General features: G+C 47.6%; 1 protein-coding gene across 4 annotated transcripts in view; it reads left to right on the top strand.

Moving 5' to 3' along the window:
* The window catches only part of LOC146788808 (SLAIN motif-containing protein-like), a 418,592-nt gene that overhangs the window by 145,104 nt on the left and 251,522 nt on the right, over nucleotides 1–21,966 (top strand). The window contains exon 1 of one of the 4 annotated variants that reach the window (XM_085630385.1): nucleotides 5,283–5,388. The exons of 1 other annotated variant lie outside the window; for it this stretch is intronic. The gene's annotated coding sequence lies outside the window, so the exon portion shown is untranslated. Of the gene's footprint in view, nucleotides 1–5,282; nucleotides 5,389–21,966 lie in introns of those variants that run through there. 2 more of the 4 variants (XM_085630381.1, XM_085630382.1) reach the window with 2 other exon arrangements.

The raw sequence follows: 21,966 nt of genomic DNA, 5'->3' as shown, positions 1-21,966 counted from the left end.
AAAGATACTGTGTACGTTTGCACCGTAAGGTGTACGCTTCACCCCGAAGCACCTGCAGTGTGTGTGAGACCCGTGCCTGAGCATTTTTCCACCGCGTACGAAGCGTACGAAGAGGCACGACGCGCACAGAACTTTAACATTACGCTAAACTCAAGAACTCTTTCCTTTTCTTTGTGCTACTAGTATTGTGGGCCGTTAACGTTATTTGGTCTTGTGCTAAGCCTGATATATATAAAAATACTTATTTTTGATAATCCTTGTGTGGAGTCTATTTGTGGTGGGTCACTGTATGGGTTCACCAATGCTTAACCTATGACGCTCTGAGATAACGCCTTGTCTGCTCGCGCCAAGCTACCTAGAGGGTGAGCAGGGGTTATTTGAAGATGGTAATCCCCCGCTTCCTGACTGGAAGAAGGGATTCCTGCTTGACACAAGTCCCTACCTGTGTCAACCAGAGATTCCCAATTCTAACAGATGACAATCTGGGGTCCATACCAAGTGGATCTGTTTGCCTCCAGATGGAACACTCAACTGTCCCGCTACTTCAGCTGGCGAATGAACCCGGGGGCAGAGGCAGTAGATGCCTTCATTCAGGATTGGTAGACGGAACAGGCCTACGCCTTCCCTCCTTTTCTCTTCATCCAGCATTAGCAGCGCAAGTCCGATGACAGAGGGCCACGCTGATCCTGGTCACTCCGATTTAGCGATCTCAAGCATGGTTCCCTTCTCTCCTGGAACTGACATGGGCCGCTCCGGTATGACTTCCATTGTATGCAGAGATCCTGTTGAATCCACTGGCCCAACCTCATTCCCTGGTTCTCCACGGCCATCTTCATCTCATGGCATGGAGGATTTCAGGTGACAGTGGCAGGGCATCAGACTTTTGCAGGGAGCTGAATTCCTTATCCAGTAGGCATGGGCCCCTGGGACCACAAAGAGGTATAGATCGGCTTGGAGTAGAAGTTTGTGTTGGTGTGTGGAGAGACACCTGTTTCCGTGGGCACCAGTGTTACCGACATAGTGAACTTCTTGGCGGAACTTTTCCAAGAAGGATTAGCTTATTGTACCATCAACTCCTACAGGTTGGCTATTTCAGCAGGGCATACACCGGTGAATAATGTTCCTGTGGGGAGCACCCCTGGTAAGTAAACTCCTTGAGGGTATCAGGATTTCCCATCACCCCCGAGCCTCGATACGCGGGTCTTTGGAACGTCAACTTGGTCCTTCGCTTGTTATCATCATGGCAGGACAATCAGTATCTTTCCAGGAAGGAAATCTCTGCGAAGTTCGCAATGTTACTCTGCCTTATCTCGTGCAAGAGAACTGCTGATGTGAGGGCATTAGACCTGTCGACTAGAATATTTACCCCGGTAGGGGTTACATTCAAAATTTCAAGGGGGACAAAGAAGAGTACCGGGTCGGTCTCCTATCCAGCTTTTCCAGATGCTCCTTAGTTGTGTGTGGTCAGATGCCTGAAGGCCTGCAAAGACATAACATTGGAGGCTCGGCCTTTAGAGGAACGCCAACTACTGATTGCCATTGAAAAACTCTTCAAGGCTGTGTCATCCCCGACCATTGCCAGATGGGTGAGAGAGGTCATGACAGAAGCCGGCATTGATACCAATGAGTTTGGGGCTCATTCCACTGGGGAGGCTATGGCTTTCAAGGCTGTCCAAGTAGGGCGCAAATTGGAATATCTAATGAATGAATGCGGCGGATTGGTCATCTGATTCTACTTTCAAGAAGTTTTATTTTAAACCAATCCATGAAGCAGCCGCACTGGTGGTAAGTAAACTTTAATAATGCATAATCCTCACCTCCGGTCCTGACATAGAATGAAAAATGTCCTAGTTATCATGAAGGAATGTTTCAATTCTATTAAGGACACAGAGGCTAGGATTATCCCCCCCTGGCATGCTATCTCTATGCCACCCTCCCTGGGGGAGGGGAGGGGACTTATGAAAGGATCTATATGGATTCTAAAGGTTAGAGAATGGGATTCCGTGATTAACCGGGAAGTCATTGATTATAATTTATATCTGCGTATTGTTTATTCTGAACACTGTTAACGCCTGACAGACAGACATGTTGTATACAACAATATCTAGTGTGGGCAATGGAACGCCTACAGTACAATATATTAATGATGGTCATGTCCTTTTCTCTCCTCATCGTGTTTGATAACCTTTCTTGAATGTTTTACTTCAATGGTAGAAAATGAGTTGCGTGGGAGTTTTTTAACCTTCTCTCCATATCCTCTTCGGTTCGGATTCCAAGACGGAATAAGGTCCAGCGTGCTTAACTTCCTTCAGTGAAGAAGAGGAAGGACTATGGCATGATCAGGATTACATGGACTTTTGGACAGTTATTTGATTAGACTATTGGTGACCATGGTTACTCCTGGTGTTCATAGGAGTTGTAGTTCAGTGATGTGTTTTTCCTTTATCTTTGCTGTTAATAAAAAGTGAAGAAAGTGATGCAAAAACCTCGCCTTCACTTCCTTAATCATAGCTGCCAAGGTTTCAGATTGCTATGGGTGCCATTTTCAAAAATTCAGGGTAATTATGAGTGACACTTGTGAGCAAAATCAAGCAATGAAGAGGAGTTTACCTAGACTGAGTAAATGCTACAAATAACCAACTGTTAACTGTATACAATACCAATGTGGAGCCATTTCCATATAATAGTCTCTGCCTGTGTGTTAGCTTATACTGTGCACAACATGAAAATAGCCTTGCGTTTAGAGTTTGTGTCTCTGCCTCATGCCTGCACTCAGCAATGCTACAAAGTGTGCTGTGTATGAGGCTGCATGTGTGTCTGCACAGGGCACGAATAGTGAAGTGAAGGTCGCAGTGTGCGCGTCTGGCTATCCTAGGTATGTAATAAGGCACACAGTGTAAATGTCTGGACCTCCTTACTCCTCCCTGGCAACCAATCAAGTAGCATCAGTCTACTCCAGGGCTTCTCTGTCCATGTGCACCCGGGCCAAGTCTCCCAGGATGTGAGAGGTCCCATCTCGTCAGCTGCCTAATAAATTAATAAATCAACAATACTCCAGAGCCACCGCAGACTGGCATTGGGCAAGCCTCAGGACAGGGAGGCTGAGGCAAGCTACACGTATAGTTAGTTCTAAACAAATGAAATAAAAAAGGATGTGTTGCCATTGCGCGTAAAAATTTCAGTAATGAAAGTCACACTCTGTGCAGACATGTGACGTGGCTTTGCAGACACAGTAAATAAGCTGGTTTTGTTTGTTACTCACCGCTCCCTCCGACCAGCGCTCCTAGTCCTTAATCATCAATAATTCATGCGCTTAAATAATAGACACTGCTGGCAGGCAGAGACTCCAAATTATGGGAAGCACAACATTTGGAACTTAACACGTTACTTCAATTAATTATTTTATGCGTCCAGGACTTGCCTTGGGCACACACTTACTTTATGCATCCGCGGCCACTGCAGGTAAGAGCGGTGGGGCCAGGTGAGGGGGGGGATTTCGAGAGACGACCATGAGGGAAAATTAAATAATTAATTTTCCCTTGTGGTCGTCTCTCGAAATCCCCCCTCACTTGGCCCAACCGCTCTTACCTGCAGCGGCCGCGGCTGATTTTAGGCAGTGACGGCAGACAGAGCAGCTGCATTTCCATATCGGCTGCCTGCTTGTCTGGTGACCGGCTGCCCGAGCTCGCTAAGGCTCAGTGTCAGCTGAGAGCTGCAGTCAGGGGTCCCGTGCCGGTTTGTTCGGGTGCTGCCAAGTCCACGGTGGACCCCATGGGGTCCTCGGGTGTCGGACTCACGCTTGGTTGAGAAACCGCAGGATGCATTTTACAGCGAACGGGCTCACGGTGCAGAATTCAACTGCCGCCCGCTGACTACCCATTGGCAACACTGACTAAAACGTGATTGAAAGTGCGGAATGCTGCGCGGTGATTATTTCAACAATCGAGCAGTGTTGCATGATTTGTAGCTAGCTTACCCTGGCCAGCCTCTAAGTGTGCCGAGCTGCGCACAATGCGCAGCCGGCTGCTGTGCCACTCCATTAGTAATTAAACAGGCCAGCGCTCGACCGCAGCGCTGAAAGCTGAGGACCACAGGCCCTAATATGCGTGACTTCACATTTCAGTGCGGTGATGCAGACCACCACACTGAAATGCGTTAGTCTTACACCTGATGCGTGGTACTTGGCAGGGCTGCTTAATAGAATTGAAACTTTCCTTCATGTTAACTTGGACATTTTTCAGTTCCTACCTTACCGTGTGGTCCCCTCGACTGAAAGGAAGCCGCGCGGGAAGAAGCACTGTGGAACTCGGGCTGGTCCCCCTACCGAGGTGGGGTGGAGGAAACCGAAAGACGAACTAAAGAACACTAAGCGATGCACAAAATTGTGAATACAAAAAATACATCATTTATAACCATATGAATGCATATTAAAGTCAGTGCAATATTAAGGAGACACATCTGTTGGCTGCAGCAGCAAAGAAAGAGGAGGAAACCTCCTGGTTTGTCTTTAAATATAGGGGTGAGTGGCCTCTGATTGTCATATGGACTTCTGGGAAATATAGTTTTGTGTTTATGGTGTTTTTATTGGCTGTTGTAAATTTTGCAGTAAAGATAGAAAAGCATAATCTGAGCCTCAGGTCATGACATACAATTAGCATCACTTAGTACATCAGCACAAATGGGTGGTCAGCTTACATGGCGGCCATTTTGTAGTGTGTTCAAAGTTATCCCTGTCACATCAGTTAAGTATAGCTGAACAAACCAGTACGCAGAAACAGGAAATTCATATACCTAAATTAATGTGAATTGTATAGAAACTTTCATATCAAAACACAGAATGAAGGCGCTGAAAAGTGAAGTCCTACTTTCCCAAAATAGCAGTTACGGAAGGTAGGGGAATATAATATAATATACTGGAAGAACGAAAAAAAATGGTCGCATATCAAGGAAATTGGTTTGCTAGTTCTATTAACTACTAAAGAAGCTTCAACATGGGTTAAAATACAACGTAAGAGAAGAGCGCTCATATATAATCTAACGGTCAATTGAATAAAGAGAAAGGACAGCGGTATGTGAAATTACTGAAAAAAGGAAGAATATTACTTGAGTAAAATTGTGTAAATTATTCTTAAATTCTTCCATGCTCCCGCGGACAGCAGTTCGAGGGCAGTTGCAAGATGGCTGCTAAGCAGCCCGGACTAGGCGCCGGGGCACGGATAGTCCTTCCTCTCTGTCGCCGTGGTTGTCCTTCCTCTCTGTCGACGCAGACGCCTTTCTCCGCTAGCGGTGGGTGTGTATTGTCTGCGCCGGGACAGTGCGCATGCGCGGCCGCTCGGGTACCACAGCGGCGGATGCAGGAGGCTCAGTGCTGGGATGCGCCCGTGACAGGTACCGGAGCGGGAGAAGGGGTAAAGCGGGAGGGGGCGAGGCGCTGGCAGGGTCTGGGGGCGCCACCCCGCCCCCCCATCCTACGAGCTGAGCCACGGAGGAGCAGGGGCTCACTGACGGGACGCGGACCGTTAGCTCGTGACCCCCCCCCCCCCCCCCCATATGAGCGGGATTGTGCGGGGGGGGGGGGGGCAGATCAGTCCCTACTGGTCAGGGAGACGCGACGGGGGTGGGGGGGGTGCTGCATCACTATATACTGGTGGATGATGCCATAGTTGGGTGGAGGGGGCTCCCCCCCCCCCCCCCCCCCCGCACCCCAGTGGCGCTGTGCTGCTAGAAACGTATTAGGAGGGCAGGGGTCATTTCTGAGGCCATGCTTCCGGAAACAGCCCCCTGGGGGTAACATCATGGTGACTAGTTGGAGGTTGTGTCAGCAGCCATTCTTGGGCTGGCTTGTCTGACCCCAGGGTGGGGGTTATACCTTGGTGACTAGCTGGAGGTTGTGTCATGAGCCAGGCTTGGGCTGGCTTGTCTGACCCCAGGGTGGAGGTAACACCTTGGTGACTAGCTGGAGGTTGTGTCAAGATCCAAGCTTGGGCAGGCTTGTCTGACCCCATGGTGGGGTGGGAGGACTGGCTTACAAGGGCATATTTTTTCCAGTTTTGGCTGGAGTTGTGGCTACAGTGTGTGCTTTAGGAGCCGAGCAGTTGCTGGGACTAAGGAGCTTGGGAAACTTAGCGATGTGCTTTCAAATAAACCTTTTAACGTAGTTTGTCCCTAAACTGCCAAGGCCTTTAAAAATCTAGTATATGCTGCCAAACCTGGGGTTCTAGTGACTTGAAATGTGCGCTCGACTGATGAGTAAAACAAAGGACCCATGAGCTGGAAAATGTTTTCTTATGCTTTGCCGCCTTTTCCCTAACATCTCTCATACATAGCTTGGAGTACAAGATGGTTTTTTGTCAGTGGTACACAAGGAGTGAAAAAGTCATTCTTGTGTCTACTTGTCATTGTTATATAACCGATGTCTCACACAGAAGAGCAAGGGGGGCTTGGTAATGCTTTTCTATTTCCAGTTCTCATATTATTCAAACATAACAATCAAACGAGCTGGTGATTGTGTTCTTCAAGCAATGTTTAAAACCTGCTCAGTCACTTGCCTTGCTTGCCCGATGGAGCGGATGTATTTTGGGGCCACAGATCGGTAGCAGGAGCCACACAGCCCGCCTGAGCCTGTGGGTCTGTGGTAAACATGCTTGATGGCAATGAGACTTGAGGCTACCCTCCCACTGCTATGGTGTGTGTAGACGCAGCCCATGTTATAGACTGTCAGCCCATCCTTTGTCATTTACCATTTGAGGGAGAACCATCGCTGTTAAGCAGAGCCTCCAGGCCAGTCACCAGAGACTGAAACTAACTCCAGTGAACAGTTAGCAATGCTGGTCTAAACCACCTTACCACACGACATTAGGGAGCCGCCTAAAAAAACCCTGTTTACCACTACAAGCAGGTAAAAAGACTTTGCAAGGTTGGTAGGTCAAGGAAGATTGGGACACTTGTCCATAAAACAATTACTGTATAGTATCAACTTAAAAACTTACAACCCTCTCCTCCGAACAGCACTACTTATTCTAACCCATCCTTAAAACTCTGCTTAACAGGAAGTATAATTGTGCAATTTTTCTACTGCAACATCAAGATAGCCCATTTCGGATACAAGCTCCATTGCCTCCAACCTTGAGTGTTTGTTTGATACTTAAAAAACCGAGGTCTTAAAACTGGATACAGGCAGGGATATAAAAAACAGTCCATAAGAACATGAGACCAGGAGCATTTTAAATACAGGGAGCAAATTCGACCACATCTCACCCGCACTCAGAGAACTAAAATGGCTACCAGTTGAAATGCGTGCTAATTTCAGAACAGCCTGCCTCACGCACAAAGCTCTTCACACAGGCAAACCTGAACACCTAGCCTCCAAACTCAAAAATGCCGGCCAGACCAGGACCCTCAGAAGTTCGAACACATCTTCTACTCGTCTCGCTGAAAGCTCGGAAACAACAAAACGCAGCCCAGTCCTTTGCTCTGCCCAAGACTATGACACTCGTTGAAGGCATTCCAAGTATTTAATGCCCCTTGGTTACACAATCCGCTGAAACTCTCCGTCCATGTTCTTTACTATTACTGTATTTTGGGATCTATTGCAGTATGACTGTTGTAAAGCGCTCCGATACCCTCGGGTCTGGCCAGCACTATATAAAACTTCAGAATAAATTTGCAAAATCCATTGCTTATCCGGACAGCATTACACCATTTGGGGGTCGAAAAGATTGGGTTGCACTCCACTTTCACTTTTAAAATGTAATTCTGTAGCCTGGGTTTTGGTACCTGAGCCAAATGGGGGAAGACCATGGGCTGACCAAGAGTATTTAATGTGAGGCTGATCGAGGGTTTCTCAATCAGAAAACCAGGTCCAAAGAACCACCAAGCTTTCCCAAAGATTCTCTCAGAGCTTGTTTACTGGGGAAGGGGGGCAGAGTTTAAATTGTACCCCAAAGAGAATGCATTTTTTTAAATATATTAACCTGGCCCTTGCTTCCCTTGCCCACCTCCTTTCGCTACCAAGCATTTTTTCCCAGCATAATATAGATCCCTTTAGCGCTTCCCTGTTGTCTGATAGCTTATTAAGAAATCTTTGCAAGTGCTTTTTCCTCTATGGCCACTTTAAAGACCCCTTAAAATGCTATAAAGATTTGTATAATCCCACTGTACTTCAAAATTCACCAATTGCCACGAGTTTTCCAGCAGAGTGCTGCCTTGTTATCACCAGAACATTGTGATGCAAATGAGATCTATATATTACTATTCACTACTATTCTTTGGCCTGATTTTTGTCCCATCCAACCCTCCTGACAAGGGACTGCTGCCAAATACACAGTAAGTGTGTTAACACCATTGCCATGCAAGGGGGCTGGTAATAAAGTGCGGAGTAGAAGGACTATTTGGATTAATAGTTAAGGACATATTTAGCAGAGTTGAAAATTCCATAGACGGATGTGGGATGGAGTCAATGGCTGGATGCATTGTGGTTAACAAATTACTTGTCTTTTAATATATTGTGTGGTATCATGATCTGTATCTGTTGAGTAGCCTTGTTTGTGTAATAGAATCTAATTGTGCATAGTTTGTAAACTTCTAATGATGTACGGCTAAAACGGCCCTGCAGGAATTCTCAAATGTGACCTGTAAGTTTCTTGAACATCCCAGAAGTGAGAGCTTGGTTTGCTGCCAGGTTTGACCAGCCAGATAATCTATTTGGAGAATGTGATCCCCATGGCTGCAACAGGTAATTCAAGATGCATATTTTGTGGCCACAATTGTTTTTGCCCTAGTCTAGCTTCGCTACCTGGTGTGGTTGGGCGTTTTCCTTTCGTTTTCAGCAATTGGCCTTGAGGTTGTGGTGCTCAATGTTTGAACCCAGGTGGATTATCCCCAATATCTGAGCTCCTAACTTAGTCTCGAAGCACATTGAATGGATGGATTTTTCACTCATCTGTCTTATCCATTCCTAGAGTCATTGGTGGGCATAATTGGTTTATCCTCTCCTCTGTCTTGTTCTGGCCCTAGAGTCGTTATTATATGAAACATAGATGTGGGTGGATGCTACCCATATCTAGATTCTTCAGCATGGAATCATTGATTTACCCTAGAAGAAAACTTCTGTATTGTGGGTAAAATTCTGCTAACTCAGCTGGTGATGGGAAGAAATTGTCTAGCGCAGCATTTGGTATTTTGTTTTTCTAGCACATTGTAAGACTTGTTCTGGGAGCTCTGCACCAGCCTCCGATTTGTGTCAGATTCTTAATAAGAACCCCAGGGACTCTGTGCTTTGTGCAATCTCTTGTTTGTGGGGGAAGTTAACACTCCAGTCTTCCTGTCTTGTGTTCATCTGGATCATGGAAACAGTATGTTCTTATAAGTGTACAAGCAGTTTGAAAGTTTGGATGATACCTTTCAAGGGTTGTTCCAGATATTTTGAGTTTAATCCCTTAAATGGCGATTTATTTAACTTTGAATTTTTTCCAGCCTCCTTAAGTCTCATTTTAATTAATTCTCCACCAAGATGTCGCATTCACTTTCTAATTTTAATTAGCCTTGTGCTTTGATGTTTCCTTATTTGAGGTGTGAGGACAGCACTACTTGAGTACGAGTTCGCATGTGCAGTGTTTGAGTGCATGCTTCCGTCTACAGAGCCCTGATGTTGTCTCCTGCAGGTTTAAAAAAATATTTTTTTAATGGTTTCCATGACATACAATCTTAAAGTGTTTTATTCGTCTTCAATCGTATAACGATACAGATTGTCATACATAACCAACCCCCCCACCCGCTCTACTACAGTATCATTAGCACAGTGATGTAAATCTTCTGATATTAGTATCAACTTGACCAGAACGCATACATATGACGGCTGTATTGCTATTCCCATCTAGGCTGCTGCTGTATTATACTCTTCTTCTCACAAGTCTGTCCCCGTGCTTTACCTCCCCCCCACCCCCTCCTGTCGTTCAGAGTTCCGGTCCCCCGGCACAAACGAGTAGTGTCTGGTGTCAGGAACGTAGTTAGTCTGCCAGTGTTCTATCCGGACAGACCATAATCTTACCCCAAGAAGTGTTCCACTCAGTTCCGCAGAGCTGACAGTGTCTCCTCAGCTGCACAGATTTTACTGTTGGGGCACCCAAGAGACGGCTGTTTGCCATAAACTGCCCCAGTGCCGGCACACCTAGCATGTCCTCCCAATCCCCTGTCTCTTCAGGTGTGTTGAAGAAGAAAGCCTCGCCTTTATATCATACCTTCAGCCTAGCAGGGAACATTAAGCTTTATCGGATGTTTACGTCCTGTAACCTTTTTTTTTTTTTTTTTTAATTGACAGTCTTTTCTGAGACCCTGAACTTTACATGTGTAGTCCAGGAACACCATGATATTGTGCCTTCTAATTGAAGAGGTGGTCTATGAGGGCTCTCTGCGGCGCCACGGGCGTCAGGACAGGCATCAGAGCTCGGTGCGCCGTCTCAATGGTGAAACAATTGGAGAGTTTTTGTGGCTTCATGGTATTGAAATCCAATTTTCCAGGAACTATTTCGCAGATTACCCCTCTGCGCGGGAAGCCCACAAGATGCAGATTATTCTGGCCAAAGGGTGCTTCAGAATCTTCCATTCGGTCTTCCAATCTGTGTCTCAAGAGATGCCACCGTACATTTCAAGGCATTCATCTGTTATTGGAGCGCCACAACCTTTCCCTCATTTGAGGTGACTCTGTCCGTCATTTTGCATAAATCCATCCATAAAAGGTTAACCTCAATAGCCACCGTCGATTTAGAGCACCGTTGCATTTCAGGATCCTCTGATCTTGGCCACGAGGTCTGCCAGAGGAGGGCCCCACGGTTCTTTCTTATGTGTCGGTTGGGGTTATTCTTTTGCCATCGTGCCATGCTACCTTGGACGGATATAATTGTCGTGGTGTTCGTGTGTGCCTGCTATTGATATCCTCTACCAGGTCCCAACCTCCTCTCACCTCATTTCTCCAGCACTGTGGGGGCCCAACTGCAGTTCACCTGTTCCAGCCTCTGATGCTCTATCAGGCTGCTCACCTGATCCAGTCCCCACCGCCATCTGTTGGCAATATCTGCAGCTAGGGGAACATGTACCAGCCAGCACCGTAGTGCCCACACCGTTGTGCCAGTCCCTCAGCTGACACACCCTGCTTGCCCTCAAGATGGACTCAACCAAGGGGAGCCCCTCACAGTCCTCTGGAAACGGTCAGTTTCATCACAAATCCATGTGTCCTTCATGGCCCCTTCATCCTCTGTCTGAGCCACCCACTGCCCATTCCCTTGGGGACCTACCAATGCCAGAGATAGCAGGAGCCACACTGCAGCAATGACATACCTCTTTTCCACTTGCCCTATGGGAGCCACGCTTGGCACCCTTCCCCAGCTCCACCATTGCTGCCCCCCTCCGCCTGGCCTCTCGCTGTTTTTCTGACAGGTCACTTGGGGCTTGTCCCATTCCTTAGTTTTAGGGGAGCAGTGTTGCTCAGAATGCCTCTCACTCACAGTGCTCCTCTCTGTCCAAGTTCTTGCAGGCCAGAGGCAGCATACAGTCGCAGGCCTAGTGGGACCCCTGAACACCACCTCCGGGCTCTAACTATGCGTCCCGGGGCTTCCAGCTTTCTCTGGTCCTGCATCTGACATTCCTGTGCCCCTGACACTTTGATGCCCTGAGATCGAGCTTCACCCCCCAGTCTTGGCCCCACCTCAAGTCGCACTCTGGTGCTGCCTTCTGGAGTCCTGCAGCTGGGCCAAATGCACAGGCTAAAACCTCAATGGGCGCTGTGCAGCGTATCTCAAACTTAATCCAGGGCAAATTCACAGGCACTACGGCCCCTGAAAACTGCAAGGCAGCCCTGCGCAGCGGAATCGCGCAGTGGACTCTGTGTCAATCCAGGATGCTCCGGCGCCTCGATCTGAGACCCAGCTACGTCTTAGGCCGCACTGCCGCACCATGCCCAGGGGCTCCACAATCGGCCTGAAATCGCTGGTGCAACGACTATTTTATATCTGAAAATTACACTTTGTCTCAACACATTTAATTTGTTCTCATACGTGCATTGCACAAAACAATCATTTCCATGTGCTGTCTCGAAGAGACGTGTTGTATTCTGTCTGTGGACTTACAAGCCATCCATCTCTTACCATTGGTAAACTTCAGCGTCACTCCAATTTTCTTTACTGCCATTCGTCATGACATGGGAGCATCATGCTCTCTTCTTGTGTTTGGGCCTCCCATAGCGCATGGACCAAGTACATGTCTGCTTACACTGCTCACGGTTTGCAGAGTTATGTTTTTCTTTTTTTCCAAGCACTCCATAGGAGTCATTGTGTTTTCAGGAAGTCTCCTTTGTACACATACCACTAAAATGCATGCGCATGTCCATAAACAAATATATTTCTTTAAAAGTTGTTAAAACACGAACTGCACTTTTGTTTGTTTTTCCATGATCTGATGGTATTCGAGTGCTCTCTCCGTCGTCTGTCTTGCTAACGCACGAACACAAGCTGATGGTATTGGAGCACTTTAATTGCTCACCAGTTATATTACACAATGACACATTCATTGCAGTAGGCAGGTGGGATGCGTAAGTGATTTGCCCAGAATCACAAACTGTTCAGCCAACCCGAGATTCGGTTCCCGAGGGGCTCCCGAATAGGTCTCAGAAGCAAAGTGCGGTCTTGAGGAGAGTGTGACTACAGACCAAACTTCCCGTCGAGGAACCATGAAGCGATGGCTTAAAACTTTATATAAACAATAAAAATACAAGTTCAGGTGGTATTAAGTGTATATGCACCTATCTATAAAGTATCTACAAAGTATGTAGTGTTGAATGTTGTGCTTAGTATACATCCGCAGGGGTAGAACTATGTATCAGTCAACAAATACGCTAGGTCCCGAAGAATAGCCGAGAGGGGTAGGCTAGAAACATGCCGCCCATTAGGAGTTTGGAGCATTAATTCCATATGTCCTAATCTTTCCCCTGTTTTTTAACCATACCGATTAGGGGTTTGAATAAAATAGTCATTAGCCACTAGCCAGGTATTTTTAATAGTGTCTCTTCCTTTTCTCCCCCACTCCTCCCTCGCAGACCAACTTGTCTCTCCTAGTCAGAAGAAGGTGCTCCCGCGTAGTTCGTCTGGTCGCAGCACGCCCCGTTACGCAGGAGAACGGGAAGGACCCTATGATGAAGCATGCCACCAAGGGGCAACCCTGGTGGGTGAGGGTTTTACAGAAAACTTTGGGTTTTCCTCTGAGCAGGAACTAGAACTTTCCAAAAGTGAGATTGGGTACCTTTTTTCTGTTATGAACCCGAGATTCTAACCTGGTTCCCCAGTTCCCCTGTCGGCAGCTCTGGTCGTTACGCCACATCCTCCCTTCACTTCATAGCTCCTCAACTATTTTTCACTATCACTTCCACATTTGTTTAGCAAGACCCCGTCAACACCGAACAAGCATTGTCAAAGCCAGTTGATCTTGGCAATGCCCAAGCTATTTGTCTAGCAGCACATCTGCTGCTCAGTATGGCTGAAAGTCACTGAAAAAAGTGCTGTGAGTCGGCCAGTGCAGTCCACGTCATAGCACTTTTTTGTGTTAGAAGGGGCAGGACAATAAGCTCAACATGAGGGGCAAAGAGAGACTGCTACGGATCAGCATCTTGTGATTCTAGGTTTTCAGTAACTTTCAACCATGCTGGACAGCAAATGCATTGCTAGTTTAAAATAGTTTTGCGCTGCAGCAACGGTTTTTGTAATTGCCTTTCCCATTGTTTCCTCCTTGAACTGACTTTTTTTTTATGCCAGGGCACACATTTCGAATGCCCTCTTTGTAGAAGCCGGTCTCTGATGCTTGATGGGTGTTGTGTATACAACTCACTCTTACTAGTTCTTTATATAAAGCAACCAGGGCTGAGGAAGCCGGACTCTGCACAAAACTGTGAACTGAGCATAAGGGATACCTCAGGCTAGGGTCTGTGGAATAAACTGTCGTCCGTTGATGACTCCAGAGTTCATATAGGGTCCAGCAAGGTGAAGCCTCGCGTATAATGGGTACAAATAATGAGCAGGTGATCTAGCCGCTATATGTTGAACTCTAAGGCACGGGTTCTTTGGAGGAGGATAGGACTTGGTCATAAATGATAGGGGAACGTGTTCTGAGACTGGTGGGTCAAGGGGTCTGTGCAGCTGTTTCCGCCCGAGAGGATGGTTTCCTTGCCAATGCAGATTCAGACGTGGGTCCTTCCAGCAGCAGCGCCTTGTTCCTTCTCGAACCTTGGCATCCTTCGGAGGTTGGCAGTCATTCTGCTAATAGGGCGGCCTCTTTTCATTCGTAGCCATGTGTATGAGGACACAAAGCGAGAAGCCCATCCTAACTTGTAGAAGGGGCCAGGGGGGTCAGAAATAACCGCAGGGATAGAGGGTCACTTGGTGTCTTTAAGGATCAATGTATGCTCTTTAAAAATTAACATTGCGTGGCTTCACCATACATAGTCACGTGAGACATTTCCCATTGGAGTAACTTTGGAAAGGTCTGCAATATTTTCACCGGTCATAAAGTATCTTTCCTCTGCCCTTTTAAAACCGGAAGTGAGCTGGTGAGATGTGACGCTGCTGTGGTGTAGGGTCTGGTCTAGCACTATATATTGCTGACAAATGCAAGTTGATGAAACCAAATATAAAAATGTTGGTGATACTACAATGAGAAACTATTTGGCCATTAGTGTAGCAGTGCTTGTAAAGTCATACAGTGGTTTCCAGACGTGTCCACCTCCTCTGTGGACTTCCAGTGGCATGCAGGGTTCCTCTCCAGCTGTCCGCAGACCCCAGAGGAGTGGTTTCCTCCGCTTCCTTGGGAGAGGCATTTCCACTTCTGGCAGCCAGAAGAGGTGTCCAGCCTTCAACCAAGAATACAGCAGCTGTGCTGAAGGGGAACGGAGAGGTGGCATGGAAGGGCCGTTCCACTTCCACAATAAAAGAGAAGAAAAAGAAAGTGGAACTATTAGCACAAGAATGCTTTCCTTTCAGATAACTGAAGAGTCGTGCATCGGTGCGATGGACTGTGGGTGTAGCCGTGTTGTGTGGGTAGGACGATGTTAGAACTCTGGTATGTTTAGCTTGTTTCCAGGTATCCAGTCAGTTACCTGAGCTAGTGCAGGTTTCGCTCTGCACGGTGGCCGGTGAGACCGGACGTGTAGCTTGTATTTGAGAGCCAATGCCCGTTCTGTGATGTCTTTGCTTCGCTGGCAGAATTACTTTTTAACACCGGATATGACTTTGTGTTTTGGCGGAAATCACTCTCTGTATGACTGGCTAATGCATACATTTACCCTGGTGCGCTCATTTATTTCACTTTGCTGCCATGATAGCAGCGTGTGGGATTTACAGCTTTTTTTATTCACAAACTAAAGACGTGTGCAGGATTGGTTGTCTTAAAGGTGCAACAAACGTAACTAGTCGTCCGTCAAAAGTATCTACAGTGTAACATTATACTGAGTATCCGCTTTCAGCTCACTGCTTACAATGTCAAACTTTATTTTCATAACACCCTTTCAAGACGTTCTTCTCTTGTTGTAAGCAAAGGATGTTGCTTCATTTTGGATTTTCTCCCCAGGACGGAGCTGCATCGATTAGTAAACGCTTCCTCTAACAAAAGATCCATTGGTTTTGGCAGACCGTGTTGTGTTTAGTGACAGGAGTACAACAGCTGTGAATGAGTAGAGGAACTGATTACTGCTGGTCAAGGTGTGCTGTCTGGTGCTGCATGAAAAACTTTGTGGTGGTCACTTTCAGCAAGTACCCCACATTTAAGCTACAAATGGCTTTTCTATAGGTTGCCTTGAGTTGTACCTCTCCCTCTGCCTCATAACTTAATTTGTCAAATGTCATTATACCTCCCCCAGGCATCAGTTGGGTTGTGTTGTGGTTTTGCTTACGTTCCAACATCCCTGTGCTCTTTGATGGTCAGGCGAGGAAAGCAATCCGACTTGGCCTGTACTGGTAGCAACAAGCATTTACAATGCAATAGGTCTCGCAATTGCGAGTTTTAGAGCCATTGGTATTGTAAATGGCAATGCCTTTTGAAAAATTCACAGGTATTGTAATTTATAATTGTAATTTTCCACCAGTACCATAACTACCACTATTATTATTATTACTATCACCACAGAGTAGTAATAGTAATAATTGTAGTGGTGGTTATGGCACTTGTGGTGGTTGTTACGGTGGTGGTGGTGGTGGTATTAGTACTGGTGGTGTTAGTGGTGGTCTACGTGGATTTTATTTCATTACTTATGCTACAGCTGGAATATTTTTAAACAAAAAAATACAAATACTAACAGTATCATTTGCAACGTTTATAGCTCAAACTTTTAGTAATGCCAGCCCTATTGCATTGCAAATGCTTGTTTTATGTTGCAGGCATGAGGTGCATCATCTACTTCCCAAAATACAATCTTAGATTTGTACACACTCGTAACAGTCCTATGGTAGGAGGCAGTTGTTGAGCCAGTGTAAGGCTAATAGCTCACACAACTTTGCATTTTGATACCTGAAGTTTTAAATTACAATAAATGTAGTAGACCTCAGGCAGGAGACTTGACTTACCAGTAACTGTGGAAAGAGCAATACGTTTAGAAACTGGTGCTTTATTTCACCTTTTCCGTGGTGTGAAGGTTACGTAACTGTTTTATTGCTTTCAAATGGGCACTATGGGGCTTATTTACAAGTGATGACAACAAAGAAAGATGTGCAGTTCCTACAAAGTGGAAGGTCTGGGGGAGAAGGGTTATCCAAAACCAGACTCTCACCAATGGAATGTGAGTGCACAAGGGATGGGGGTCCCTTAAGGGTGGAACTGAAACCCTCACACACCCAGCAAGCTAGGTGTCATGCTTCATCATCTGGGTTTGCTCCTCGTCGGGTCGGCGGTGCAATACCCGACGGGCACCCATAAAGGGGCTCTTTACCGGAGATCTTTTGTTCCCTGCCGTTTGGTGTGTGCGTGTGAGGGCCCGTGCGTGTAGATGTGTGTGAGTGAGTAAAAAAGGTTGGTTAGTCTGAAATACGACTTTATTGACTCAGTAAACCACCTTATTAAAAAGGTTGAGTGGCGTTAAAGCTAAAGTGCTCACAAAGGGAGGAGTGGCTAGCTACGCTCTACTCTTCTGGTCAACATGTTTCGCGCCCAAATGGGTCAGGAGGATCCCTTGGCGCTTCGTCAGGACCGGTGATACAATAGTGATATGTGCAAGAATTATCTACAGTGTGGTGTACTAGGGTGGGTGTAAATTGACTACCCACCCACTACTGGTTCCCCTATTTGTCTGTATTCTGATATCAAGGGGGTAACCTAGAAAAATAGAAAAAAATGAGAAAGGGACATAGTGAAAAACCCCATTCCTTGAGATCTGTACAAAAATTGCACCAGTTCATAATCAACCGGTATTGCAGTTTCACACATTCTAGACAACAAGCAGGCAGTCTTAATGTCCATGTATCAACATCTGGTTAAAAACAGCTGTGGTTAGACAAGTGGATAAATCACCTCTCCAAAAGATGAGGACTTCGTCGATGTAACGTTTCCAGAGAGTGAGGTTTGTCCATGTATCAATATGTGTTTCTCCCCTTGACGACGCGCCATGTACCAGATGATGAGGTTTTTATATTAGGATTAGGTGAGTCCATACTTAACCATGGCACCCTATCACAACTGTCTAACCACAGCTGTTTTTAACCAGATGTTGCTATGCTTCCTTAAAATTAATTTGAATCCTTTTTGCAATAATCACAAGTATTGATACATGGACATTAAGACTGCCTGCTTCTTGTCTAGAATGCGTGAAACTGCAATACCAGTTGATTATGAACTGGTGCAATTTTTGTACAGATCTCAAGGAATGGGGTTTTTCACTAGGTCCCTTTCTCATTTTTTTCTAGGTTACCCCCTTGATATCAGAATACAGACAAATAGGGGAACCAGTAGTGGGTGTGTAGTCAATTTACACCCACCCTAGTACACCACACTGTAGATAGTTCTTGCACATATCACTATTGTATCACCGGTCCTGACGAAGCGGCAAGGGATCCTCCTGACCCATTTGGGCGCGAAACATGTTGACCAGAAGAGTAGAGCGTAGCTAGCCACTCCTCCCTTTGTGAGCACTTTAGCTTTAACGCCACTCAACCTTTTTAATAAGGTGGTTTACTGAGTCAATAAAGTCGTATTTCAGACTAACCAACCTTTTTTACTCACACACATCTACACGCACGGGCCCTCACACGCACACACCAAACGGAAGGGAACAAAAGATCTCCGGTAAAGAGCCCCTTTATGGGTGCCCGTCGGGTATTGCACCGCCGACCCGACGAGGAGCAAACCCAGATGATGAAGCATGACACCTAGCTTGCTGGGTGTGTGAGGGTTTCAGTTCCACCCTTAAGGGACCCCCATCCCTTGTGCACTCACATTCCATTGGTGAGAGTCTGGTTTTGGATAACCCTTCTCCCCCAGACCTTCCACTTTGTAGGAACTTCACATCTTTCTTTGTTGTCATAGCTTAGGGCCTATGTGCAGGACCTCAATAAAAATAGCCCACCCCTTTCTCACCTCCCTTTTGTTGGCTTATTTACAAGTCCCTTGCACTGCCGGTGCTTCACTTTTTGTGTGGGGAAAAAGTGATGCAGCGCAAGGGGCTTGTAAATAAGCCCCAATGTCGTTGGCAGAATGCTTTAAAGATACTAGTTGATTGCCGCTCACTCTATGCACACACATATATCTCAGAGAAAATCCTGCTCTTAAGCAGTGTTGCCACCTTTTGGTGTCCAGTGAAGCTTGAACACTTCCAACTGAAAAACGGTTGTGAAACCATGAGCAGCTGATTCCGCGAGACACCTGGACCTACAGCCAGAAACATCTGGTATTAGCAAGGAATTTAATACATCATTAAAAAAATCCCCCTGGGCCTTAATGTAACGTGGCACTAGAAATCCCTTTTTCAGGGCACATATGTTGTTGGCAAACAGTTTAAAGCCAAGGTGTATAAATAACCCTCAGAGCCTCATCAGAATGTAGCCGAGAAGTAGCACAATCAAGACATATACACAAAAAACGAAATTCATGCTAACTGCCAGTGATACGGCATCTAAGTTTATGAAAGGTTGAGAAAAAAGAAAAAAAAAGAAAGAAGTAACGAAGAGAAAACCACCCTAGTGTGAATGTATATACGGCATCTAGTACTTAATTACAACCAGGGTTCTCTGGCTGTACAGCAGCTCTGCTGACCTGGTTCTCTGGCTGTACAGCAGCTCTGCTGACCTGGTTCTCTGGCTGTACAGCAGCTCTGCTGACCTGGTTCTCTGGCTGTACAGCAGCTCTGCTGACCTGGTTCTCTGGCTGTACAGCAGCTTTGCTGACCTGGTTCTCTGGCTGTACAGCAGCTCTGCTGACCTGGTTCTCTGGCTGTACAGCAGCTCTGCTGACCTGGTTCTCTGGCTGTACAGCAGCTCTGCTGACCTGGTTCTCTGGCTGTACAGCAGCTCTGCTGACCTGGTTCTCTGGCTGTACAGCAGCTCTGCTGACCTGGTTCTCTGGCTGTACAGCAGCTCTGCTGACCTGGTTCTCTGGCTGTACAGCAGCTCTGCTGACCTGGTTCTCTGGCTCTAAAGCTGCTCTGCTGGCCTGGTTCTCTGGCTCTAAAGCTGCTCTGCTGGCCTGGTTCTCTGGCTCTAAAGCAGCTCTGCTGGCCTGGTTCTGTGGCTCTAAAGCAGCTCTGCTGGACTGGTTCTCTGGCTCTACAGCAGCTTTGTTTACCTGGTTCTCTGGCTCTAAAGCAGCTCTGCTGACCTGGTTCTCTGGCTCTACAGCAGCTCTGCTTACCTGGTTCTCTGACTCTACAATGGGTTTGCTGACCTGGTTCACTGGCTCAACAGCAGCTCTGCTGACCTTGTTCTCTGGCTCTACAGCAGCTCTCTCTTTCAAAGCAACTTTGTTTTGCTTTTTTAAATCACCCACTTACTCACCTGCACTGCGCCCCGATCCCGGCGCTTGGATCCCTCCTGGCTGTCTCCTCCCTGCACGCGACCAGAGACCAGACCGCCGCCGCTGATCGCCCCCTCCTCGTTGACTCTCGGAGGGGACGGGCGGCTCCTCCATCTTGGGCGGGTCTGTTCTCGGCGCTGCAGCGCTTTTGGCTCCTCCCCCTTGGTTTAGCTCTTAAGGAGCTCACTCACCTGGGCTCTCCGACCTGCTGCGATCTCCCGAGGCGACTCCGGGAGCAACGAGACTTTCAAAGCAACTTTGTTTTGCTTTTTTAAATCACCCACTTACTCACCTGCACTGCGCCCCGATCCCGGCGCTTGGATCCCTCCTGGCTGTCTCCTCCCTGCACGCGACCAGAGACCAGACCGCCGCCGCTGATCGCCCCCTCCTCGTTGACTCTCGGAGGGGACGGGCGGCTCCTCCATCTTGGGCGGGTCTGTTCTCGGCGCTGCAGCGCTTTTGGCTCCTCCCCCTTGGTTTAGCTCTTAAGGAGCTCACTCACCTGGGCTCTCCGACCTGCTGCGATCTCCCGAGGCGACTCCGGGAGCAACGAGACTTTCAAAGCAACTTTGTTTTGCTTTTTTAAATCACCCACTTACTCACCTGCACTGCGCCCCGATCCCGGCGCTTGGATCCCTCCTGGCTGTCTCCTCCCTGCACGCGACCAGAGACCAGACCGCCGCCGCTGATCGCCCCCTCCTCGTTGACTCTCGGAGGGGACGGGCGGCTCCTCCATCTTGGGCGGGTCTGTTCTCGGCGCTGCAGCGCTTTTGGCTCCTCCCTCCTGCCACGCCCCTTGTCCCTCCCTCTCCATGTGTCGTCCCCATATAACTGTTCCTGTCTTCCGACGGCGCAGCGGGCGGGCGCAGCGGGCGCGACGAAGGCGCGCCGAAGTTGCGCCGAAGTTGCGCCTAAGTTAAGCCCGTCTGCGCCCGTCCGCGACGGGCCGGGACCAGGGGCCACCCACTCTGCTTCACGCCTGGTCTACACTGCTGCCCAACTCAATGCATTATCGGTCTTTTCCTCTCCTACCCCTCTCCCCCTCCATCACCTACAATCACTTGGTATTCTTTCTTCTCCTTTACTCAGCCCGACTCTTGTTTTTCCCGATTCCCCTCCTCCCCCCCCTATTTCTCCCCCGGTTACTTGTTCCCCTCTGGCCCCTACGGCTGCTTCTGCCTACCTACTTAACACCCGGTCCGCAGTTAAACACCAGATAGCTCTTTTTAATCTTCTAACCACTGATTTTCCAGACTTTTTATTTCTGACCGAAACCTGGTTCACTTCTGACTCCCTTCCTGATCTGCTAGCCATCCTCCCTGACACCTACTATGCTCTCCGAGCTGACCGCCCGGATGGCAAGGTCGGCGGGGGGGGTGGCGATGATTGTCCGGTCGTCACTTAAATTTCAGCTCCTCCCTTACCCCCTCATTCCTAACGTGGACTACTTGGTGGCCCGCTCCCTCAACCTTCCTTCTCCCCTCACTGTGGTTCTTGTCTATCGCCCCCCTCAATCGATGCCTTCCTTTGTAGCCTCCATCCAGGAGTTGCTGGCCACTCTTGTGGTCAACAACTCCTCTGTGCTCCTTCTTGGAGATTTCAACTTCTGGCCAGGAGACCCTAAGGAAGACCTCTCTTCAGAAGACTTCTCTGCCACTCTTCAAGGTCTGAATCTTACCTCTTATGTTACAGTCCCGACCCATGTGCATGGTCATATACTTGACCAAATTTGGTCTTCTTGCCCCCTTGCTTTACCTCCCTCCATCTCTCCCTGTATCTGGTCTGATCACTCTATTATTTCCTTTTCTGTTCACTTAGGTATGGTTGTCAAACCCTCTCCCCCTAAAAACCTTTTAGCCCGCAACTGGAACCATACCGATCTTGATTCCCTTTCACTCTCTCTGGTATCCTCTGCTCCTGATCTCACTTGTCTCC

The sequence above is a fragment of the Triturus cristatus genome, chromosome 10 (assembly GCF_964204655.1).
Source record: "Triturus cristatus chromosome 10, aTriCri1.1, whole genome shotgun sequence".
In the NCBI taxonomy this organism is placed as follows: domain Eukaryota; kingdom Metazoa; phylum Chordata; class Amphibia; order Caudata; family Salamandridae; genus Triturus; species Triturus cristatus.
This window is presented reverse-complemented; position numbering and strand designations above follow the sequence as displayed.